This window comes from Numida meleagris, chromosome 1 (genome assembly GCF_002078875.1).
Source record: "Numida meleagris isolate 19003 breed g44 Domestic line chromosome 1, NumMel1.0, whole genome shotgun sequence".
Taxonomy (NCBI): domain Eukaryota; kingdom Metazoa; phylum Chordata; class Aves; order Galliformes; family Numididae; genus Numida; species Numida meleagris.
Window position 1 is genome coordinate 47485260 of NC_034409.1, and position 27368 is coordinate 47512627.

General features: G+C 36.1%; 1 protein-coding gene across 3 annotated transcripts in view; it reads right to left on the reverse strand.

The window, feature by feature from the left end:
• ANKS1B (ankyrin repeat and sterile alpha motif domain containing 1B) overlaps positions 1–27368 on the reverse strand; it is a 433433-nt gene that overhangs the window by 105002 nt on the left and 301063 nt on the right. The window contains exon 1 of one of the 3 annotated variants that reach the window (XM_021408490.1): positions 22761–22921. The exons of the other annotated variants lie outside the window; for them this stretch is intronic. The gene's annotated coding sequence lies outside the window, so the exon portion shown is untranslated. Of the gene's footprint in view, positions 1–22760; positions 22922–27368 lie in introns of those variants that run through there. 3 annotated transcript variants of the gene reach the window in all.

Sequence of the window (27368 nt, forward strand, 5' to 3'; positions counted from 1 at the left end):
TCTCCTCTTGGGATCCTCTCCACTACAAAGCAGCCGGCCCTCACTGAGCCCTGGCAAAAACAGGAAACTGAGAAACATATTGTATGATTTCAGGGTTATGTTTATCTTCCTGATGAGCCTCTATAAATTTCAGAAAACCAAATATATTTTGACCATTCAGGACATAAATGTTGAAGTTTTTTTTTAGAGTTTATAGCAGGTTACAGTCAGCTGGAATAGAAGTTTATCAGCTTTTAAATTTATCACTTGGATTGTGGAATTGTCAGACCTTAATAATTACAGTCCTCTTTATTTTGATGGATATCCTGTAAGGAAAACTCATAACGCTGCACAAAATGCTTCTGGTGTTTTAATGAATGGTGTTCTTCTTTGTGAGTAAATAACAAATTAGTGAACAAGCCACAGGCCACATTACATAAACATTATACTTAATTAGCTGCAGTTGTAAGGAGAAAAGTAGTAACGTGGGGTTTTTTTAGTGGTTTTTTTTTTTGCAGTTTCCCAGAAAACAAATCAGTTTTGCTGACTGAATCATATTTGGGATAATTTGCTTCATTTTATTCAATAAATTACCTAAATTGTGTGATTCTCATATTTCATTTGATACATCACTAATCCTTTGATCATTATCATTTTTTTGTGTTCTTTTCCTTTCTTTCTCTCCCTATTTTCCACTCCTGTTTTCTGCATCTTGCATTCCCTGATCTGCACTCAAGATTAAAAAAAAATCAATTTTAAATAAAAAAATCAATTTGTGGTAATGTTAAAATAGGTATAAAAAGAATATCTTCCAGATAGTTGAATGAAACGCTCGATTAATTACAAGTCAAAATTTATTCAGGTTCCTAATGAGATATCAATGAGTTTGGTGGAAATGTACTGGAATTTAAATTGTTAAATTTATCTAGAGGTATTTTAGCAAAGGAATATGTATAATCACAGATATTCTATCACATTTATCAAAGGTTTTGAGATTAAATTTCAGTACTGATAAAATACAAAGATACTGATGCAAAGATCAGAACTAAATTGAATGGTGAGGGAAAAATCAGAAGCAGTGAGGCCTTAGTTTACAGTTATTCTTTGAATAACCACTGAAATAAACTGGACAAACTAAAGGATATAAAGGTCAAACTAAATAGATATAAAATATTGCTGGGAACTCTGTATTAGTCTGAAATGACTTTTTATGCTATATTCCAAACTATCGGGGGATTTAATCTCTTGGGAAATTTTCATTAGTTATTGAAAAAAATGCCATCAGCCAGCCTCTCTTTTCCAGTCAGGGATTCCTCTCAAGAAGCTCTCTGTAGTTCCTGGCTTTGATCTTTGTCCCATTATTTCAGTCTCATGCTTCCTCTTAAAGAGTCTGATAATATCCACTTTTTGATAAAAATAATTTAACTGCCAAATGGGAACTCCCCTGATAAATGTAGAGTTTCTGGATGTTATTAACAACATTAGAGAATACAGTGAAAATCGCAATAAAGCACACTCTTTTAACATCTGAAATGTGAAGGACAAATTGTATTACAAAATAAAGGATTTGAAAAAATGAGGATGGCTCAAAAGAGCAATCACAATAAATGTGACCAAGAGTCACAGAAACATGATTTCTGGAAAACTGTAAAATTTATTAAGAATTTGTAATGATAAAATGAAAAGTTTTTTAACACTGAAGAAGTCTGGCATCAAGGATGCTTCTACACTGAAGATACCGCCCTAAATTTCATGGTAGGAACCCTAAATAGTTGATGGTCATGGAAGACCAAAGAGCAGACATTATGGACATTTGACGTCCATAAATCAGTGTTGCAAACGGACTCTTGACTTGTAAATTAAGATGTTTAAGGGACAAGTTTCACATGCTGGAACTGAACACACTTGCAGGGAGTCCCATTATTTATTTTATTTCTGAGGAGTATGAATATACGCTCAAGATGGGCTTGCTTATATTTGTAAGCCTAATTTCTTTACTGTCTGTAGTGCTATGCCACTGACCAAGTATGTACTTTAGGTTGTCTTACTGGATTTTATTGAGGTAGGGTTTTTTTTTTTCTGATTTTTGGTCTTCTCTGCTGACATATTCCCGTATTATGTTTTTCCTAACCTCCACAAAATCTTTCATCAATAGCTTTAAATTTTTATCTGATATCAATTTGCCTTTTTTTTTTTTAAATGGTCATTGTCTATACCTATGACCATTCAAACCATATTCTCTTTTGTCATTTTATGTCTTTCACATTAACATTTTGTACTTTCAACATTAAATTGATTCATAGAAGCTAGAGCTGGAGAAAATATTTATTAATGCCCTGTTGACTCTCTGTACATACAAGGCTATTCCCTGTGTTTTCTAGTGTTTGTCCAGTCTAGATTAAAACAACCCAAAATGAAGAAGTTTCAGCTAATTCCAGAAGTTTTATACATGATATGTCTAAGATCTCATCAATACTTAACTTTGCTTGTTTTTCTTTTACTGATCTTCTGTCTTTGCTGCCATATACTCTTTTGCAAACCAAGACCTCCTTTTGTATTTAAGTCTTTTGCAGACTATGATGTTCCTGGTGTTGTATAAGTAGTTACACAAATATTCCCCAAATCTGTGCCCCTAGTCAAGCAAGATCCGTGTAACTCTTTTGTAATTTTTGTATTTAGTTTCCCAAGCTGAAGGTTTATTTGCCCCACTCTATTTTTTTTAAAAAAAATTACCCTGAAAATATTATCCCCATAATAAAACCTGATACTTTTGCACCACATTTCTATAGAGATTCAAATTAAGACAGCTGCCATCCGAGACTCAAATAAAAATTTCAATTTGATATAGCTAAAGCATTTATAAAGCTGAGTGAAACCACAGCTTTATCAGATTGACCAATAAATACAACCACCTAAGGAGCAAAGGATAAAATCTAACATTCAGCTAAAAACTAGAGCCACTGAGAATTACCACTGAAAAAATTAAAAAAGAACTATGGCAGAAGACAAACTACAAAGTAAGACCAGGTGCTTCCAGTGCAAATAGGCATGTTAGATCTAGAGCACAAAGACAGAAAGAAAGCAGACTATCCTTGGTAAGTTAGCTGTACATACTGGTATTGAATCATTTTCTGCAATTAATTTCCATGGTAGGAAAAGCAGACATTTAAATAAAATCACATTGCAGACTGACTATTTACTGAGGGTTTCCTGAATACAGAAGGCTGAACTCTGTCATGGCAGTTCTCCTCAAAGTCCCCAATTCATTTATCTATCTTCTTCTTTGTCCTCTTCCCCATTTCCTCTTCCTTATTTTCCTTCCCCAACCCCACAAATATTTTCTTTAGAATATCAGGGATTCCCTTTGCCCAGGGAAAACTCTAGCTGCACAAAGGGTGAGGCAGAATATTTATGTCATTATTAAACCGAGTGTTTTTAGTGTTATGAAAAGAAGGAAGAAAATTGGCACAAATTAGCTAACTCAGATGATAATAATAATGAGGTTTGACAGACAAGTCTGAAAGTGACAGTTATTTTTGACAAGTAGTGGACAGTTGAGGAAAAGCAAATGAGAAAGGAAGTGCTAACCCAGCAATCTGCTACTTAGTGATGCTTGATTACTATCTCAAGCTTACTTTCAGCCAGAACAGAGAGGAATCGTGCTGCTACTTTGGCATGGACTGTTTGACGCCCAAAAATGGAGCAGCTACTTTTGACAGTTTTTTACTAGAAGGCTTTATACTTCTACTGGAGACTTTGGGTAATGCAAGCAAGTCAATACATTTTCTGTACTATCTATAGAAAGGAAGAGGGATCAGTATTCACATGTCTGTCTTACTGAAGAAAATACTTGGGGCATTCTGTACTAAACACTACACAAAGTTAAAGTGGTGGAAGTAGTTAACAAAAATGTCACAACCTAGACTTCATAAAATCTTACAGTTTTAAGATCTTATGGTGTTTGGCTTGGAAGGACTCTTGTGTGGAGCCAGGAGTTAGATTCGATGATCCTTATGGGTCCTTTCCAACTCGGGATATTCTATCATTCCATGATCCCTGCCATGCACAGGGACATCTTTCATTAGATCTGGTTGCTCAACCCAAGTTGAACGCTTCCAACGATGGGTTATTCACAACTTCTCTGGGCAATCTGTTCCAGTGTCTTAACACGCTGATGATGAAAAAATCCTTCCTCATATCCAATCTAAGTCTATCTTCTTTCATTTAAAAACTGTTACTGCTTGTTCTGTCACTACAGGCCTTGGTAAAAAGTCTTCCTCTCTCTTATAAGCACCACTTATATATAGAAAGGCTGCAGTAAGATTTCCCTGGAGCTTCCTCTTCTCCAGGCTGAACAACCCACATTCTACAAAGTTTTCTTTACAGGCATAGTGTTCCAGCTCTCTAATGAACTTCTAACAGGTCCACGTCTTTGCTGTGCTGGGGACAACAGAGCTGGGGTCACTAGTCTAAGTGGATTCTCACAAGAGCACAACAAATGGAGAATCACTCTCCTTAACCTTCTGGTCACTTTTTTTCTTAAATGCAGTTCAGGACACATTTAGCTTTCTGGGCTGCAAGCTCACACTGTTGGTTCATATCCAATTTTTCATCCACCAGAATCCCCAAGTCCTTCTCTGCAGGGCTGCTCTCAATCAATTCATCACTCAGTCTGTCTTGATACTAGGATTGCCCTGACCTAGATTCAGGACTTAGCACTTGGCCTTGCTGAACTTCATGAGGTTCCCATAGGCCCACTCCTCTATCCTGTCCAGATCCCCCTGGATGGCATTCTTTCTCTCCAGTGTACCAACTGCACTAAGACCCAGCTTGGAGGTGGTAAGGGAATTGTTTTGGTTTTTTGTTTGTTTGTTTTACAAATCTTGGCCGAAAACTTTATTTCTTTCTTGACAATTATTAAGATAATAGGAGAAGTAAAACCACAGGCAGTATTTTCACTAAGCATTCATTCAAGTCATTGGAAAGACTGAAGCAAAAAATAGTAGTTGTCATACCATCCTACAGTAACTCCAACCACCTGTAAGAACTGACTACTTTGGTAGCCCAGAACTGAAGAAGGCTGAACAGGAACAATCTCTGCCAGCAGATACTTATGAATTTCTGATCAGGCAATAGAACTGCTCATCTGTAGGAGACATGGCTGAGGGAAGTGTTACTACCCCAGCACACAAACTGCTTGATCTAAGCTTTTAAATTAGACTGTATTACTTTGTGATAATGCATGGATAGCATAGTAATGCTGTGCTTTTTAAATGCTTGGGAAAAATCAGATACGTTTGTGAAACTGAACACTAGATTAAAAAGAGATGTTCATCTTTCCTTAAGAAAGAAATGCTAATCTCTTTTCACATGAAAAAGTTGCTTAATGGTAAAAGGAGTATACCACTGAGCACAAAAAGTACATGAACAGAATCAACTTCAAGTTCTAATGTGTATTCCTAGTTGTATCTGAGGACCTTAGTATTTAAAGCCTCATTTTTCTGGTCCTGTTTCCTCACGGTACTACTCATAAACCAATATGACTGAGAAGGAGGGAGCTGGACAGTGTCCTCTCCTACATGCCATTAAGTGAAGATGTGTATAAGCTCCAAATAGGTTCACACAACAACCCTTCACATGAGCAGAGACTGAAGGAATAGTGCGTGCTCTGTCCTAGGAAGACAAAGGTACATGGGGATCTTCAACACCTAATGGGAATGTATAGAGGAGATGTGGCCTGACTCTTCTGGGAGGTGGATAGTGATAGGATGAGAGGCCAGTGGACACAGATTGCAACACTGGAAATCCTGACTAGGTAACAGAAAATGAAAATGACAACAAGAGTAGAGAAATAATGGAAGGGTTACGCAGAGAAGTTGTTGAATCTCCTTTCTTGGAGATGTTTAAATTTGATTGGACAAGGCCCTGAGCAAGCTGATCTAACCTGGCTCTGCTTTGAGCAGAAGTTTGGCCCAAAAGAGCCCCAGAGGTCCCTTCCAACTTATTACTTGTATTCTACATATTACTTGTGATTCTATGAGACAAGGTAGCATGGGAGTCCAAGCAAATAAGACCCGCAGATACTTTATTGTTAATTGTATGTTAGTAAAACAACTACAGCTTCAGTATTCACAGCTGGCATTTAGAAAACTCAAATTCTGTTTGAATGATGAATTTCTAAGAGCGAAATTCTGCCCTCAGTTACACAGGTACTTTCCTACTGACTCCCTCTGATGCTAGATCTTGTTTAAGCAGGACATAAATTACTTCAATAGAGTGTCAGAAGGCCAATTCATTCTAGAGTATTTATATAGTATCTTTTAATAAGTAAATGATTTAGGGTCAGATGCTAATACATTTACTTAGAAAGATTTCAGTGATATTACCATTTAAAGGGAAATTCAGCTCAGCATAACCAAGAAAGGCAGAAAGGAACTTTGAAAGATTTTTTTTTCCAAAAAAAAAAAACAACCCAAAAAACACAGTTCAAGAATGTAGTTCTCTTTTTTAACTTCATGGCAAAATCCTATTTGACAGCTAGTAATCATATTACTTTCAAATTGGTTTTCCTTGAAATATTCACAATTAGATGTAAGATTTATATAATAAGATTATTTTATTCTTATAATTTCTATACAGATACTTGATAGGTTGCCTATCAGTAAGTTATACAAAATCTCAAGCAAACTATAATGTGCAATAACAACTGCCATAGTCAAATGACAAAATTTTCCAGTTTGCCATATCGAATTGTTACTGTATGATAATTACAAAAAATTAATGTAACTCATTTCAGATGTTATTCTTTCACTATAAATCACTCTGAGAATGGCTACAGCACATTTCTAATCAATACACTTAATCCAGGGAAAATTCTTCTGAATATATTAGTTGGGCTGAGGCATTATGGCAAGTGTGCCTCAAGAACTCACGCCCACATAGCACATGGAATATTTGGATCTAAGCATGCCCAGGTCCATTACTGAATGAAAACTTGTACTCCACATAACACCATAAACCCCACAAATCCAAGTGTTTTGACTTTGCCAATGACCTTTAGCCAAGTCCTGGATATGTCAGAATAAATTATTAAAGGCTAAATGCTCCTATATGAATAGATAACTCTATTTATCTTTCTCATTTCTATAATGCATAAATTTCACATCAAATTTACCGTGATAATTTCACCAGTGTGCAATTCAAAATACTTCCAGGGCAGTAAAGAAATTTGGGGAAAATATCTTGATTCTTATAGTCTTTGTCCACTGGGAACCAAAGTAACTGGATCCTTTCAGTGGAAGGTACTCTTATTTAAATTATGATCATATGATTTCTCTCTCCTACGTTAAATAACATTGGTCTACCTTTTCCCTGGTGGGGCCAAGATGGTTTGCTTGTTTTTACTTCATTCTTTTGAGTGACAGTAAAAAACAGATATAATTCCTCAGCGCAAATACCTATACCAAAACAAGCTGCTGTTCAGCATAAGATGTGCAACCTTCGGATTGTTCCATCACTTTTGCTTCATTTGATGGACAGTTTTGTATTTAAACACTGAGATAAACTATTACTCATAATTCTCAAAGCTGAAAATTAAGAACTTCTTTTTGCAAACATAGGTACATTTGCTGCATCATTATGGTTCTATTTTTTCTTTTTTTCCACTTAGCTTTTAGGGCTATAAGGTTTTGTGAAATAAAGTTCAAGTTCTGGAAAAGAAGAACTGTGCAGAAGAAATAATAACACATGCCAGTGAGCATAAATAGCTTCAAAAACAAGCTGAAAAAAATCAATGCTTCTAGTGGCACAAATTGACAAGATATGTGAAGCACAAATTTAAAGCATTAGAAGTTATTTCTGATGTATCCAATAGCATTCCACAATGACTGTATTTTGTAAACTCCTATATGTAATATATTATTATTTGATCCTTCAGAGAATGTATTAATCAGTGATAGTCTACATACAATTGGAAACATCTGGCATTTATGCTTCCAAGTACAATGGGAGTAACCAATGCTCTTACAAATCAAAAGCAACCCATAAAAGGGATGCAGTAAAAAACATTAGGACACACACTAAATATGAAACATACCAAGTAGACCAGATAATTTCCTACAGTAGAGAGCATTGTCAGTTCCTCTCCACAGCCTATTTAACAATTGCTTTTTCTTATCATCTGCCTTTCATAGTCCCAGTTTCAGTAAAGGTGCAGTATCTCTCTCTGAGTTTGTTCCTCTGAATGTGGTGACCCAAAGCAAACCAGCGGGATCCACAGGTACCTCAGAAGTTGCTTAGCACTTTGCAGAACTGAAATTGTTAAGAGTGCCCAGGCAAGCCTCTGACAGTGTGAGGTACGTATGAGTGATCATTCCCACAGCGTACATCTGCATGTCATGCTTGGCTGGAATCAGTCTGGTTTTGAGTATTAGCTTTTTGTTGAGGCTAAGTTTTGAATTTATGTCACATTCTCTTTCTGTACTATTCGAATGTTCATTCATCCATAGCTGTCAAAGGAAAACAGCCATATTTTTGGGGAAAGCAGTGATCAAAATGCCTAAGGCCCCTAACTCCTACCAGTCCAGAACACAAGTTCCAATTCCTGTCCATCAACATCAGTGAAGACACCAGTAACTCCAAATTCCTCCCTTTTTGACTAAATTCTAAGCAACATAGTTAAACCAATTTACTGCTTTTAAAAGGGTAGATAGTATCATTAAAACGTAATTCATTTTTTGCTAAATAGATTAAATAAAACATGTTTCATTATGTTTTAATAACTCTTGTTTGTGTCTGGATTAGACATCCCAAGAGCAATGCTTAAACTAAGCAACAGCATTCAAGAATATGAGATCAATAGTTCTAGTCTGGTAACATTTTTCAATAAACAAAAAAATCTCCAAACTACTGTTTGCTTTTACCTGAATCCATGCACATGCCATTAAGAAAAAAAAGTTGACAGCTGCTCCCATGGCCAACTGGTAATTATTTTCCTTGCCTTATCACAATGAAGATTTAGCATCAATCTCAATCCCAAGTTTTTCAATTTAAAGCTGGAAGGACCTACAGATGCCAAATGCTTATTCCCTACAAGTGAGGGAGTGCCCACATTGCCCAGTACTAACTCTTCTGGGCAACTACTTAGTGTTAATGGGTTCCCAAGAGAATCCTCTTTTCCTAGACCAGGAGTCAGTGATCAGCATTAAGATGTTATTTAGGGTCTCGTCCACAACAGCACTTTCAGAAAGAGCAAAGCAAGAATTTTAAATTGGGAACCTGAGAATCTCTTCTGAGGCTCATTTTATTACCCACATATTCTGTAAAATACTGTTCTCAGGTTTTCCTTGAACTTCAGGGGATTACAGATAAATCATGAACAGAACACAAATGTTGCTTTAGCTTTTACAAAGAATGAAAGCGCGAGTGCAAAGTTCTGCCACTGGGGGAGGAGAGGAAGGGGAAGGGATGACTAAGCCCTGCAGTTCTGGCACATTAAGGGGAGGGGAGGACTGTCCTGAAGCAGGAAAACAATAACCTAAAAAATAAGAAGAAAAGAAAAGTTATTAAAACAGGCAGAAGAATTCTTCTTTATTTGACTGTTCAGCTCGTAATTAGAAGATAGTTCAATTTAATACCATTTTTTAATAAGAACTGTGTATATGTTATGAATTTAGAAGAACAGTATTAATTCAGTGGGTCTTTTTCTAATTCCTCAGAGTTCCAGGGCACATAGTGGGCGGAATATCACCAGAAAGGATTTCAGTAGTTTCAGCTGTTAACTCAAGGTCTGCGCATGGCAGACTTTCATAATAAAATACACACTACTATGCTTTCTTGTAGAAATTTCAGCAACAAGAAACGTCTTTGAAAAGAAACATTCAGCTGCTTGTATGACTAGAGCTAGTTAAGAAATTACAAATTCTGGATAATTACAAAGAATAAACAGACCTTTGTTTCCTTCAGGAAAGCTTTTTTTAATTAAAAATAACCAAACTTGCTTTTGATAAAGCAGACCATTTTCTTTAACAGCTATATTTATTATCACTCTCACGTCATGCTCGCAATAGAAAACTTTCAGTAGAGAGGGGTTCAGGTGTCATCTCCAAGGAGACTAATTGCATAATGAGCTGATGGGTTTCAGGAAGATATCATTACTTTTCCTTCCTGTTGCCATGGGCTTTGGGTGATGCTCATATCGAGATATAAGAAGTCCCACAACAGCGACACTTTTGCTGAAAATTTTCCTTTTATTTGGTTAACTGCTGGAAAAAAAGAATAATCTGTAAACACTGTTTTCTGCTAATTAGATGGCATATCCAGTGTGAGGAAGGAGGAGCTATTTTAAAGTGCTTTGAAGTAAAACATTATTTTCTACTTAAATCACTATTTGAATTGACGGCATTATGTTAGTGCTTTGGTGGACTTTCTTTGATAGCTGGTTCCTTCAGATTTAAGAAAGGATTTTCAAGTTGTGGAAGTGCTTTTGATGGCCCCTCTTGAAAGACTATATGGAAATATGAAGTTTTAGTGAAAACTGAGTGTTATTCACAAAAACTACATAGGTTGCTCTGAAAGTAATCCCTCCTGCTTATTTCCATGGAAACTACAACAGATACAAAGAGCACAACAGCACTACTTGGTAGAACAAATTCTCAGCAACAAAACATTATTTTTCAGCACAGTCACCACCATTACCTATGCATTTGTGCCAGTGATGAACAAGAGCCCATGTGCTGCGCTCATAAAGATCTGCATCAGTGGAGGTGACCTGCTGTCACCACTGTTGAAATGCACCACCTACCACCTCACTGTGCTCAAATCCACCGTTGGTTTCCATAAACATTCAGCAAGCATTGATGAATGTCAGTGGGTGCCATTTTTTCTACATGGAGGAATTCCATGACACACCTTTGCTTCGTATGCACTTCTTTGTCAGACACCATTCTGTAAGACTGCCTCTCTGTTGCCATCAGTCACATGGCAACAAAATGTAACACAAGATTGGTGGGAAAGTTCAGTCTCTACTGCCATAACACCAACATCTGCCTCTAACGTTGTGGGCCAACATAATAAAATGGGATGCATTACTTTCAGAACAGCCCTCAAATATGTATATACCTGATTACATTAAAGTCTCAAAGGGTTGTTTTTCTGCAAAACTAATGGCGAACCTTTCAGGAAATTGAATCTTTTATCAATATACAGGTTTTGGCTATACATTAAAGAATTTCATGAAACAAAACAATCTTTTTGCCTTATGTCCAGTTCCGTTCTGGATTTATGTTTTTATATTTATGTTATTATAACTATTGCAATTATTAATTCAAGTAAACTCTCATTGCTCCAGTTCAGATCTGCTCTGCTCAGAGAACTGTATGTTCTTTTTTGCTTTATGATTCCTTTCATCCTAAGTCATAGCTCCATCTTTTTAAATGTATTCAAAACTTGGCAGTTTATAATTCCAGCTCATGACAAGGTCATCAACTGTGAATGAATACATAAGTCCTGTGCTTCTGAACAGCCACAACACAAGATCCTAGTGTTTCATACCTCGGAGAAGAGACATACGCTTAATTTTGTATCATGTCTTTTCAAGAACCTTATAGCTGATGAAGCAAACACAAAATCCTATGGGTCATGTGCCTTGTCAAAGCACTTAGGGAGAGCTACAAAACATCAGAGACTAACAAACCTTTCTCACGGCACCAGACTATTTATATACGCACTGCATGAGAACCTGGACCAGATTTTTACCTGGCAGTCGCCACAGAACCATGATGTGTGCTGAGTATTTTGGTTCAGACCTGCAATAAATCATATATTCTGCTGAGACCTTGTAAGTGATAAGAGTCCAACCAAGAGAGATATCTGCATTCAACTGTCTTCAGCCTGTTATCTATCCACTATGAGTCCCAACATCAGATACAAGAAAGTCTACAAGAAAGCCGAGTGACATTACTGCAGAATGACTCTAATCCAGCAGGTAACAAGTGTGTTAAAATAACTCGCTCTCCAACCAGTCTTTTTTGAGTAGGATTTGAAAACTTTTCTTCTGTGATACTTGCATGTTTTGTAAACAAGGATGAAAGAGAAATGTATTCAAGACTCCAACATCCTTAAGTCCTCCAGCTGCCTGCATTTTTCCTACTGCTGTAGCACATCCAGAGTATTACTCAAGCATGAAAACAGAGCAGTAAACGTGGCAACATTTTTTTCCCACTACATATTTTAATCCATTATCTGTACATTAAAATATACTACTTCTCTCTCTTTTTCTGATTTTCTTGACTATTTCCAATCTTATGACTGCTTCTGGTCTTTCTGGTCTTCATTTTTCTACTTGGCAATGTAAAGCCATTTAGAAATAAATATTAATGACCTTGAACCTACTATGGCCATATATTAATGCAAAAAAAAAAAAAAAAAAAAAAAAGACCAAGAAATATACCAAGAGAAAATTAACATAAGGTCACAAAATTGGTGCTGCCCTGAACTTTTAGAGATAATAAGATTTTCTTGTACATAAAATGAAATTAAACTGCATACTTGAGATTACATTATTTTAAGCTTCCTTTTAAAAATCACATAAATGCCGTAAGATATTATTATAGTGAAGTTTATAAAAGCTTTTCCAATGAACATTCATTTGTAAACAACCCTTAAATTTGTGGTAGGATATTCATCATGATAACTAAATAATTTCTACAGATATTACTACTTTGCTTTGCTTTGGAGCTGATGTTATAAATTAAAAATTCAAGGAAAGAGATATAGAGGCTTGGCTGTATGCTATGTAGGTAGTCTTTCCCTTATTTCATCACCTTGTAAAAATGAAGGTTGATTCTGCAGCACTAAATCAGACTAAAGAGAGAGAGGTTGAAACTTCATACTCCAGAGAACTGCAGTTGTGTAGATATCCCATTAGCAGCCTTTTGTGCCCCTGTTAGCCCTCCCCTCTGAATTCAAACATGTCTGGAAAGTAAAGGCACTAATGGCAGGCCATGGTATTTCCAATGTCTCAGCCCCTTTCTGTCAACTTGCAGACCATTTTTGACCTAATCAGCATTCTGACCAGAATCTCGTTCCCTTTCACCTGAAAAGATAAGGTGAGTGGAACCTGAAAGTACATAAGTATGCAACATCCATTTCTTCTTCAGGTGTCCTCTGCATATACTGACAGTCACAGAATATTTGAATCACAGTTGAATGGGTACTGAAATACTGTTCTGCCAAACTGAGCGGCTGACCTAGAAGACAGATCTAATTAATACCATATTGAAAAGTATGAATTGAGATCCTTCAAGGACTGGAGCATTTTAGAGGTGTGCTAACTGTATGCCCACTGCTGCTGTCACCAATTTATACCAAATTCTCAGAGAAGGACTAGTGATACTGCCCTATATCCCTCTCCTCCATCCTGGTTAACCCATCTAGATAATGACTGAGAAATATCTTTCTACAGTTGTCAAAAAAATAAGAGATAAAACATAATCACACGAATTATAAATTTCAGTTGCTTTAGAAACGTGTCTTTTTCATATTGTAAATTAATTCTTAATTAATCTGAAGTGTGTATTTACATTCTCCTTTATGAATAGGCAGTCTTAGAAAGATAAATGGCAAATAAATTGATAAGACTAATACAACAGTCAGAGACAACATTATCAAAAAGATTATAAGGGAGGTCAACTTTTGGAAGAAGAGCAGTAGCCACTACTGCTTGCAGTTCCTCTAACTTTGCAGATTAAATAAGTCTTACAAAAGTCATTGTAAAATACACAAATGAAATAGAAAATAATCCACCAACCTTTCAAATGGATCCAGGCTATATCCTGGCCACATGAAGTTCCTGTGACAGAACTTCAACTTTCACCAAGGAGTACAAATTAACAATACTTTCCATACATTTTAAAACTATATTATGTGAAAAAGCAAATTTGTCTGTGGGGATATAATGTGCTGCAGCTGCTTAGTGATATTCTGACAGAAGTCAGAAATTTGTCTAAACAATATAGGTACAGTAAACATGCAGAAACGCATTGTACTAGTACTCTCATGGGATCAAGATGCTGGTCAGGGTCTAGCTTAAACATTTAGCTTCTACGATGTCCTCCTAGTATTAATCATTCTGCATCTCAGGGAGAATGGTTTTTCAAGGACAATTTAAATCCTTTATCCTCTGTATAATAAGAAGGCCTGAGTGATAAATTTTCTTTTTCTGTTTATGAACTACAACTGGTATCACTGGCAGAACACTGCAGGAGAAATGAAGAAACTTCATATATCTGCTATCTCGTTCATAGAGAATCAATTAGTAATACTGTAAGTTATATCTTAATCATGTGTCATTTAAAAGGAAGGAACATTTCTCCAGTGTAATGCATTCCCCCCCTCCATTCAGAAGAATCTGATAGTACCAGATTATCTTTGGCAGTCCTGGGCTGAGGGAAAGGTTGAATATATCTTGGTGAACTAGATCTCTTTGAGCCTATTCATGCATATGCATTGTTCCCTACTGACTTGATCCCCTCTGTCATTATTCTTGCCTGCAAAAAGCAAAAAATGCTGTATAACACTCATGGGTTACACTTAGGTTTTATGCCATTTGCTAAATCTTTGTTCTCAGAACACTGAGGAACTTGAAAGAAAGAGATGGAAAATATATGTAGAAACTAAGAGAATGTTTTTCTTGTGGTGCATTCCCTCATTACTGTGCAGAGGATACTTAAACACTACAAATGCATCTTCCCAGTTTTCCCTCTTTCACTAAGAGCATACTTTAATTCTGGAGGTATGCTGCCGAATATTAACTTCAATGTAAGGGCAGCCTGTCTTGGATGGGCTGAAATGTAGCTACTAGCCTTCCTACTTCAGAAGCCTTTGCCTCCACTTAATAAGCTGTGTAGTAGTCACTGAAAGTCTACCGTTACAGTGTACTGTAGGAAAAGCATACTAGACTGAAGAAACTTTAAAATCTTACTCTTCTTCCTGGAGAATATACCAGAGAAAAGGAATCCAGAATGTTTATTTTTTAGCATCAAGCACCTCACAACATGAAGAGAAAAAAAAAGTGGTATCAGTAGTTAATAGCTTCTTACATCTCTAAGGGATGAGAAAACAAACGAAGCTGGAGAACTGTTGCTTTAACAAAACTCAGTTATGCCTCCAAGTCAGCAAGTGAACAACAGAAAAGAAAACAAATAAGAGAAGAATAAGGGACAAGAACTAGCAAAATAACAGAAAATGAAGACTGGAAGGAAAGAGGTGTATTCAGGAATGAATGCTAGATTTGATGCAGAACTGAGCTGAGTGAAGATCTTTGACTGACAATGCATAGTGTGTCAGCCTGTCTCACCCTGTCCTGAAACCATTTGAGAACACCGACCACTGAAAGCAATTTCATTCTTCTAATTGCTCTAGACAGAATGTCTTCATGTTGTGAATCACAACAAGCATGCCTCTGATCCAACTAGAAATTATTGTGGTCCACAGTTGTACAAACACTCATTCAACCCGCACATTGACTATTTCCACATTACTTTAGTTTTCTAGTTTACTATCTTGTTATAAACCAAAACTATAAAGCTTTATTACTCTTTAGAATTGTATGAAACTGAAAAATGTCATTTGCATATCACTCTAGCAATGTATTTTACTAAAAAAAAAAAAAAGACACCTTATTATGTAATATATATGATACACATAATAAAACACTAAACATGCACAACATGAAATCTGCTTTCCAAATAAAGCACAGTGTTTACTTGTTCATGATCTTCAAGACCAGAGGACATCTGAAGAAACAACTTTGCAGTCTACTGAGAGCATTTGGAAATTCTCTCCATATGTGGTCCCCAGCCACCGCTTCTGTGTAAGTATATTTCTGATGTGTATACAACACAAAATCTACCATAAGAAATAAATATGATTCTGTAATTTGGATACAAGTAACTTCTTTCATCATAGAAACAACAAATTTTTTGGTGAAAGAGAAAAGCATGAAGCAAGGTGATCTTTTAGAATAAGGTCTGGAATCATGCCACTCAACATCTCTATCAGGGAAGAGTTTCATTTTTCACTGTATGGAGCAGGATGAAATTTCAAAATTCATTTTGAAAATGAAAATTTTCATTTACTATTTAATCTTAAAGGATCAATTATACCTAACCAGCTGGAACTTCTAGTGTCTTTTGCCCAGTGCAGAGAGGGCAAATATTAGCTATGTATGACTATATAATGTAGGGACTAAAAACTGTAATCCATCCTTTTTATGACCAATGCAGACATACTTTGACTTATCAGTGTACCTGCCCTTATTAAAATGACCCTGTGGTTGTTTTATCAATGTTAAAATGGCTGATCATATGCTGATGCAACTGTATAGAAAGTAGGTTGCCATATGGCAATAGTTCTATACTTTTAACACCTAGAAAGACATAAGTACAGCCCAGGATACAATGTCATTTAGATTTCCAGGCAGATAGACTTCTATGTTCTGAAGTGTCCAAAAAACAGCCTTATCCCACCAGCCAAAGCTACTTCAGAAAAATATCATGTAGAAGTAATGACGGGTCTCACCTCCATTTTCCTTTCGATATATGAAGGTTTTGACAGTGTTCCATACCTTTCAATGTCATTAGTCATCATGACTGCTGATCTAGACAGCAAAGTATTCATATGCCTTGCATATCACTAATCACTAATATTCTCACCTGCTGTTCAACACCATTTTGAAATTTGTTTAGAAACAATTTGAAAGTGTTTCTAGTTAAGGGGAAAGTGGTGTCTGTAATTTCAGGAATTTTATTCATTAGTTATACTAGTATTTTCCAGGGCAAAATTCAGGGCAAAATCCCTGAATTGACCCTTAATACGTCAATATCTGTCCAGAATAGTATGTGATTATCATAGTATGGCTTGAGTTGGAAGGGACCTTAAAACCCATTCAGTTCCAACCTCCCTTCTGTGGGCAGGGCTGCCACTCACCAGATCAGGCTGCCCAGGGCCCCATTCAACCTGGCCTTGAATACAACCAGGGATGAGGCACCCACATCTTCCCTGGTGCTTTGCTCAAAAGGCAATCTTCAAGAGATACCAACTTTCCAACATAATTTATAATGAGAGAAGGAGAAACACCTGGAAAAGTTGAAACTTGGTAAAATCAGTATATAAAAAACACAAAAAACTCGTCCTGCTGAACCTACCCTAAATAAATTGTTGCTGATTTTAAGTGTTTATGTACACGTACAAATATTTTTCATACGAAACTTGATTTATCTTTAATAATGAAAAAAGTAATGGCCCATTCTGGAATCTGCTTTATTTTATTACTAGATTCAAAAATATGTAGACTGGCTTTTGTTGCAAGAAAAAACACATTATTTTATTTGTTGAACAATAAGTGGAAAGTGAAAAAAATACTCTTTATAGCTAAAACATATTTGAAATATATTTTGCCAGTTACAATAGAACAGCAAAAACAAGTGATCTAGCTATCCAGGTATACAGTATTTGTCAATAACTGCCTTAAGAGAAAAAGTGGAGTTAAAAAATAATCTTCTCTCAGGCGAGTAAACAGCAATTAATTATCTAGTAATTTTGAGATTTTCCACCTTTTGATCCTATTATCATTCATTTTCCTCTGAATTGTTCTTTTTTAATTTTCTTTTAGTAATTTTTAATCAGTTTATTATTACATTTACTTTTTTTATGTTCACCTTTAGCTCTGTTTTTCTCTCTTATAACTGATTCCAACTGCCTGTGTATTTCTTCAAACCATTTTTGGTCATTTCGTTCATTCTTTCAAAGCTCACATTCCATCACCAGATAAGCATATCAGTTCTCATTGCAAACTTCCTTGCAGCCCTGCCAGCATTCTTCAAGCCATTTTTGGAAGCATTAGTTCTACAGACATGAGAATTATTTTGCCTTTGAGTACACAATGTTTTTAACCAACATCACTAAAAATTTGTGACAAATATAGAAGCTAGAATGGCAGCCATGAAATACATTTCACAACCACTCCAGAGTCATTCAATGGCAGTATTAACAACTTGATATTAACAGCTTGTGTCAGCTTTGAAGGATTTCAGATCTGAAAAGAAAGCAGAGGCTCTGTATGATCCTCCTAATTCCTCAGTCCACCTAGCTACAAGTAAATGTAAATGTACATGTATGACGTGAAAGCAGTTTGCCCTTCCTTGCTTCTCAAAAAATGAATATGCGCATCAGTGTCAATGAAATATCACCATGTATCACCATATTACACAGCTGATAGCACTGAAGTTCTAAAAAGGACACAGTACTGAACTGCACCAGTATTATTAGGTACTGACACTACTGTAGTATCACAGTAACCACAACATGAGCCTTGTTCTGGGTTCTGTATATCATGCCCTGCTCTTGTACTGTTCATTTTCATCCAGTTGCTTGGTCTCCCAATTGCTATTTCTTCTGAAAGCTGTGTATTATGTAGTAAGTATGTAGTTCCCCCACAGTGAGGATGTAAAATGCCTGAAACACAACAATCCCCCAAGTCTGCAGCACTCTCCCCAGTCATAAATGCTGCATCAGACAATACCTATCAGCTGGTGACCTAAAGCCCAAGAATTGGTAAAGGGCATTTATGGGCCAATATTGCAGGAAAGGTGTGTAGGAGGAACTGGCATCACAGCTTACTAACACAGCTAACTGCAGCCTTTGCTGTGTGGCACAGTTACCCCAGGATGCTAGTTCCCTGAGATCAGACTGGTTGGACAGTAGGAGAAGGAAAGAGAGCAAAACCCCATCTACAGCTTCTGCAGCCTTGGTGACCTCCTGTCCAAAGATTTAATACAACAGCAATAACTCAAGGCTGCAATGATTCATTTTTGTAATCATCATTATGAAGACAGTATCAAGTTATATAGTTCTTTACTGATCCGGTGATGCTCAGATTCTAAGATACTGATGATTTTCTATTGTGTTGTCCTCCATGAGCCATTTTCCACAATTCTGTGTCTTATCAGAATATCTTGCTACAAATCCTAGGCATTAAAAAGGGAGTGGAACAGGGAATAACACTCTAACAACGAGCAACACTCTTTCACAAGTAGATGCAATGTCAGTGTCTAAGCAATGGAATATCAGATGAAGGTTTTACTAAGGATGTTTTGTTGGACTTCACATTGATTCTCACTGCCACTTCCCTCCATTTACACTTTATTTTTTGCTTATCTATTTTTCCTTTTCACTCTTGTTTCTGTGTTGTTCAGCATATCACCATTCTTCCTTCAGTTTCTAAAGTGACAGCAAAAGCAAAGTTTCCCTTTGGCAAAGAGACAGCAATAAAAACTCTCATCAGCCTCATGACATTGCTACCCTGCGATCAAGCACACCTTCAGAAGACTGAGGTGGGTTAACTCATTCAAGAGAAAAAAAACATATGCCCAATTGCATACCTGACAGTATTTATGCTTATCTCTGTGCTTCTTGGTAATTTTTTTCCAGTAAAATTCTACATCTCTGAAAGAAAGAGAATGATATTTCTCTCATGAATATAAGAGGAAAAAGCTCTTCCCTTCCTTTCTAATGAACATTTTTTACCAAGCCTGGAGTTTTATTCAACTTTGTTTCTTTTCTCATATGTCTCTGCAATTATGCAATAATGATTTATGATTTCTTTTTCTTGCCCGTCCAGTCTCTAAGGAACAATGCCTTTCAAACTTCTCATTTTCAAAACTTCACTGTTATCTATCAGTGCAAAGAAGTTTAAATGTAACCTTGCAATGTGAATCCATCAAAATTACTGCCACCTCAAATAAAAGGAAATGACAGAACATTCAGAGTACTTATAAAATATTTTCAGATATATTTTTGGAGTCCTCTGCGAAAAATGGCACTACAGTATCTAAAAATACTGATTTTTACCCTGAGGCAGGCTACCTATTGCAAATGGGAGACTTTTACTTTGAGAAGGATTTTGAATTTTTACCATAAATGTGTTGACTAATTCTGAGTCTTATTTGAAGAGAAATGGAGGGAAAAACAGGAAGGAATAACATAAACAGTCCAAGTGAGTAGAAGAAATCCTAAAATGAGAAAAGGAAATGTACACCATCTGGAAGAGAAGTTTCTAAACATAGAATATTAGGTTATATGGTTCACGATTAGGATCTGGCAAAAGCCTTCTTTTCTCTGGCAGAACAGACAGTATCTTGACTCTTGAATAATATTCATGATATTGCTGCAGAACAGAGAAGCACATTAGCTTCAAGGGATATGAAGTTCTGGATCCCCTGGGAAGAGGCCAATATCTTGTTTGAGTTGAATATATTTCACAGATGAAGAGGAGGAAGAGAGAAAAAGATCTTCCCTATTTACTCTGGATGTTATCAAGTTTGGCACTGCTCCTTACAGTGGGCTGACATCTCTGGGGTAGCAAATGTCAGTTGTAGTTTTATTTCTTTGGTTGAAAGGACATGACAATGAGTTTGTCCCATAACTTACGTGAATTTATAACTACTCAGCATCTATTGCCCAAACTGGAGAAATGAAAAAATGGCTTGAAACATACTAACCAAAAAATAAATCTTACGACTAATTTTTATAGTTGTGTTCTGTAGGCAGCTGCCCCTTATTAGTGAAACTATGGAAGATAATCTTTAAAAATCTTCTGATTGGCATAAGAGATTTGAGAGTGACTACACCTGAGGAATCATTTTCCCAGGCACTACACCAGAATTTGCTGTGTCAGATGGAAAAAAAAAAAAAAGGAGACTAGAATGACAGACAGGTAATATCAATCAGAATCATGTATGAAAAAGAAAAAAAATATATAATTGATTATCTTCAATTTTTTATCTGAGTATTTTCAGTTGTGTCTCTGCAGCACAGTTTAGCACACTGTGGTTTGGTGATTAGCAGCATAATAATTACACTGGAGTGGAGATGCGCCCTGCTCAACAAACACAACTTCTTGGTAGGACAAATTAAAGAAAGCAGAGTGCAATAATGCAGCTATATTGCTTCTTGCTAGGTAAGTCGATTGCCACTGTTTCTTGTAAACACTAGAGAAATTAGGGCTTCACAAATATATCTACATTGAGTACTACAACTCCCTCTAAAACTATACTCCATGTTAAGCTGTTACATTGATTAATCAAGAAATAGAAGTATTGAACTTAAGAAAATATGCATACTTTTTTAATCTCTTAACTTTTATAAAAACTTTTGCTAAATATGTTGTTTTCTTCTAGTTTTGAGATTTTTATCAATTCAGAAATAAAAGCATCAAACAGTCCTACGGTTCTGCTTTCTCATTCTTAGTTGCTTATGATGGTATTATTTTCAGTTAAATGAATTTCAGTCTCACTGTGCACAAGAGAATATGAACATAAAATGGACAGAAACATGCGCGTGGGGTTGCTTATCTTTGAGACATTTGGAGAAGATCTCTTTCAATACTTAACTGTGCACGCAGGAATTTTCAGATCGTGCACCTGATTAAGAATCAGTGTTACATGAATTAAAAGAGATAGTTGGATAGATTAAGTAGCATAACTGTTAAATAAAAATCGATGAAAACATTTTAGGAAGATTTCATGAGCAGATTATTCTGTGTTGGCCTATTAATGTCAGCAACGTTTTCTTCAGTCAGAGTATTTTTCCTCTTGAGATGTGCTGCAGGATTCTGATTTGCTGCAGACAAGTTGGGTGCAGGAGGCATCTCATCCTCCTCTGGAAGACTGCAGAAAGTCATTTTTCACTGAAGGCCTTGAGCAGTTGATTTAGCAGGGAGTGAAGAGAATGAAGGTGAAATGAGCTAAAATAGCTAGAAAAGTAGATTCTAGTATTTGAATGCAGAAATATGCACAATGCAGCTGTGGCAATTAAATGGGTGTTCCATAATCTTCACTTGACTCACAAGCCACATGGAATATACCATCTTAAAATTCTGCAGATCTGCCTTCTTGCATTACATATGTGAATAAGCACTCTATAATAATGTGTTATCTCCAGATTAGTGAATACAACATGACTAAGCATGCTATTTTAATCACCTTTGCAACGATGATTACTCTACTGCAAGACTCTTTTGAGAATCTTTAATCTAAGACTAGTCATTCATCTCAATTTCTTCCTTGTCACAATCCACCCAGATGCTGTCTAATGTGACCTTTCTACTCTTATTCCACTGTGCCGTTTGCCATAAGATTATTTTCAATCTATATGCTCCTTCATAACAAATGTGCCTTATCTCTCTCTTTATCTAGACTGAAAAAGAGAGCGGTTATCTTAATATCTATGATAATCTGTCTAAAGTAGTACAGTGAAAAGGACTGCACAGGAAATACTTTCACGTCATTTAATTCTGCCTCTTCAGTCTGTTCAGTCTGTTCCACCTCTTTTTTTTTTTTTTAAAGGAGGAAAGAAGCAGACACAGAGTATTTTTATAGAAGGCCAGGAATATCTGATGAAACTGCTTTATTTGTTAAAGGGGAGTCAGCAGGACACTATGTCTGTAAATTCAGTTGCTGAAGGAATAACCTTTATTTTATGCTACCAAATTTGTGTACTGATAAATAACAATGATCTTTAGCTATTGTCTGAGGGTATGAAACTTGTACATGAAGACAAATTGCAAAACTTGTGTTCATTTGGTGCCATTTAGTTCGCTCCATATTCGCTACTTTATTTATATCTAATGCAGTAAAATAATGATGATCACGAGCTAGTGATCTCAAAGGGCCTCAGGTAAGCCAGCAATATCCTTGTATAAGAATTATGTTAAAGGGGCTTACCCAAAATTCAAATGGAGGGCTGTATGTTATCTTCTGTTCTTTACAGAAAGTGTAGAAGAGGTGATGGACCAATAACTCCTACATATTTGAGAGCTCCCATCCTGCTATTCTCCAACAGTTGGTAGGGCTTCCGGGAATTTCTAGGTTTTTTTCTGCTGGGATCCTATGTAAGGTATGGTTGTCCCTCTGCGTGAAAAAAAGGCAGAAGAACAAGCCATCATAAAACATAAGGGATATCCTTGTGTTTATTCTGTTAAATGAATTTACATCGAAAGAGGAGAAAACTGTAATTACTCTTTTTGGTTGCTAGATAGTGTTGCTAAATTTTAAGCACATCTTTACAAAAGGCATAACATAAAAGCTCGTCATGTTCTAAACATAGTATTTGTTGTCAGAGCATTACCTCATTGAAGTGTTGGAATTGCTCTGAAAAAATACCATTCGTTTAATCGTGTCTACAGTTTATTCAATACAATAATTTAGTAGGTACAACTTCATAGTTTTGTGTCAGGTTGCTAGAAGGAGCATCTGCCAACTACTAGAAATGAAAATTGGACAATTCAAATATACAAACATGGAAACTCTGGCCATCCTCTGCCCTCAATTACTTTAATGTATTTCCTGAATAACTATTCGGGATGTGAATAGTTACTTTGAAATGAGAAAACACAACTGAAAGCAGTATTCGGTTACAAGTTCTAGAAATATGTTGTTTTCTGCCTGAGAGTATAGAGGTGAATGAAAATTGCTGTTAAGATACACCAGCTTCAGCAAATTTAACTGATACCACTTTACTAACCATATTGCTGATAAAAGTCACCCTAGAAATGCTACTTGAAAAGAGTCTTTATATTTGGCAATTAAGACATATGAAGAAATCTTTCTGTTGAAGGAAAGTTATACAGTACTGAATTGAGTTGAATAAACTCAGTAGAACACTTACAGCTTGCTGTAAAATATCTGTAATTTTCCTCTGGTTAGGCTAGTATATACTTATTTTTAGTCATCACAGAGCACAAAAACTCAGAGTAGAAATTATAGAGTATATGCAATACGTACATGCTTCTAATCTTCAGATCTACAAAGAACTGAAGCATATTCTGAGTTTTCCTTGTGAGTAATCCCACTGAAGTCTTTTTCATAGATTTAAATACTTACAGTTAAAATACATGATATTAAATGCAATGCTGGATGTGACTCTAATCAGGAGACTATATGAACGAACACATTCTCATATATAACTTTCTTTTTAAGTGATAGAAAGCACTGCACTGTTGTGGAATATGAGATCAATAGCTTTTGTTTGCCTCTGTATCTTCTACAAATTATTAGAGGTAAAGGGTAGGTCAACCAAAATGTAATACAGTATTACATTCCATTAGAGAGTATGTGAATTAGGTGAGCAGGCCAAAAGTGACCATTTTAATTCAGCACGATGTATCAGCAAAACAGAACAGCTGCCTTGGGGTATTAGTGGCTCAGAGCTTTAATTTTTCATCACTGTATATAATTACTCTTATGTCAGAAAGACACTTTTAATTTAGTTATAGAACTTACAGTATGACAATCATATACTCATCTTAACTGTATCCTAGAAGTATTAGTTCAAGCACCAGTATCTTTAAAGGAGTAAGAAAACTTTTAATGCAAAACCAGAACATTTAGTTGTATCCAGATACTTCAGGCTAGTATACAATGCAATGTTGTTTATATAAAAAATCACAGTGCAAAATACTTTAGCTTGCAAATGACCTGCTCTAAATCACCGATCCTCCACCAGTTTTCAGTATTAAAATACTTCAATTATAAAGTTACTCCAAATGAGGCCCTGCTTTCATGGGAATTCAGAGAAAATTCAGGTATGCATGTCGAAGTATATCTGAAATGGCCAGTTGATGAGAGAGATATCTGAATGAAAAGCATTTCCAGAAATATTTACTTGGAAAAATTGTGTCTCTACATTGGTGATGTTTCCAAGTACAATTTTGTGTTCCTATTCAGACAAAGAAGTCAAATAACAGAACAGATCACAGAAAAGAAGCTTTAAAAATGAGTATTACGGAGTAAGAACACAACAGATTTTGAACTTGCAAATGTGACTAGTAATAAAAACTGTAAGCTTCTTTTAACCAGTCTTGGAATAGAAAAATACTGTATGACTCATACATCCAATCAAAGCTCTTTAAAACAACTTAGATGTTGAATTTCAAATATTTGCAATTGTGAACAATATATACACTAAAACTTACTCAGGGAAATTATCTCATGAATACATTTAGGAAAATTATAAGATCTTCATGACAGAATCACATGAAGAAACAGGGCTAAAAGTAACTGAATCTATTATTCACTATGAATTATTTCAGAATCTTTAGTCATCACCGATATGAGTGAAGGAAGAGTAAAATTACTTTTAAGCAAGAATAGTATGATACACAGTAGTCAGTGTACACACCCTTCCTCACAATTTCATTACTTACATTTTTAGATATGACAGAACACAGTCTTTTTTTACATTGTTTACCATTTTTATTATAATTTTTGAAAGAGCTCAGCTTTGTTACAATTGCTGTAATAATGCTCTATGACATACAGTACAAGCAGAAGAAAACAAGCTTTGTGACAAAAAGTTTATTGTAAGAGTGGTTTTGCTTTTAGCTTTCCATCAATTTCATGCCAAAAAAAAAAAAGAGTGATTATCAGCATATAATCAATATGCACTATATATTTGGATAAACAACAGGGTCATGGATCTCCATGCAAACAGATCATGAAGCAGGAACTTAATTTGTTCAATTTGACAATGCACAGAAAAACTACTTGCAACCTTTAAAACTGTTAACTTGGTATTAAGCTAAATCATGCTAATTGTATCCAAACTGAAACCTAAGCCCAAGCAGATGTACATAAGTCCATCAAATGGCTTTGGACCAGCAGTCAGTGAAGCAGCCTGGGCATGGATCACTTAACCCCTACTACAACTGACTGCCTGCTGTTGCTGTGTAGATATTAAGAAACCCTAGTGAGAAAAGTAACAGTTAATTCGGAAATATGCTTATACTTCCACACCTTATTAAAAAATGAATGGCTAATGTGGCTTTGAGACGGAGCTGTGAATTGCCTCCAAAAAAATCTACTTAAGATGTGCTCCAGAGGAAGCGTGAAGATTGATCCAAGAGCCAGGATGTCAGTTTGAACTTTGGGAATGATGGCATACTCTCAGGCTTTTTAATGTTTTCTGCCTCTGACCAAGAAAATGTGAGAAGACAGCTCTCTCTCAAGTCTACAGAGGCCACTTATAGACAGTTGCAAGATGGTACAGCTGGAATAGTACGTATTAAAACAATTTATTTGAGTAATTTTTACTTCAGTGCTTGCAATTTTTAAGTTCATGTTCATAATTCAAGTAGATGACTCTGAGGGTGGCCTGAAAGACAGCAATGCAGGAAGAAGAATAGACATGGTTTCAGGTATCTCATACAGACAGAACACTTTTGGAGCACAGAGAGCGAGCGAGAGAAAAGGAGAGCACAGTGCTACGCACTTCAAAGATGACACTTAATAACTGATCAAATTTTGGTATTAAAATTGATGATAGTTGTTGCAAAAACTCTCAGGACTTCTATAGTTCATTGCTGCCATGTAATTCAGTCACATGATTCACCACTGGACATAAACCACAACACGAACATTTGCCAGTAGATGGCTTCCACTCATTCACATCTACTTCTCCAACGGAAGATGGAAGGACAATGTGAAAGGCAAGCAAGCAGCCCACAGAAATAAAGAAATAGTTTCAGAAAAAAACCCTAGGTTTTACTCACTAACAGCAAAGCTGTGCTTCCCTTTTCATGTTTTGTTACAGTTCTTATACCATAACTCAGCAAGCACAGGCTTGCTCTTACCTAAATGAAGTTACTAAGAACTGGAAGTTTAGGATACCCTGAAAGGCTTTTATTCCCTCAACAAAGGCCAGCCACAGTATGCTGGACACATGACAAACAGGAAGGCAGTTAATACTGCAGACTGAGGAGACAAAAATGGGTACCATTTTTTAGGATATATAAAAACTAGGTATATTAAAGCAACTAGGTATATTAAAGTGTCTTAAAACAGAGACATTTCTGTTTGAATGATAGCAGGGAAGACAGAAATTTGTTGCTTGTATTTTTGTTTTAATAAGAAGAGCCAATAAGGGAGTGGTACAGGGACATGAAAGACTGCCTTCCAAAGGGTACAAATACACCAGAAGGTTTTCAGAGCTTTTGTCTCAAAGAGCAGAACCAGCATACTCTTGGGATTTTGCATGTTGCAGAAGGGTTTGTTATGCATGTCATCTTTGCAGATCTTATTGGACAACAGACACTTACAATTTAAAGAAAATATTTCTTCCAGCTTTTGCTTTTGTCATACTACTTTTCCAGGGGACAGAAGTGTACTGCTTACCTGCTAAGTCAGTTCTGAAGTATAGCACACCTGACAGGGGACACTGACACTACAAGCATAGTGACAGCTTGGCTATGAATGCGGCTAAGCATCTTCATTGTTCAGACAACTGGTCCTGAAGACTATTTTATCTTTCTAACTTGGTTTCTTCTGCACTATTCC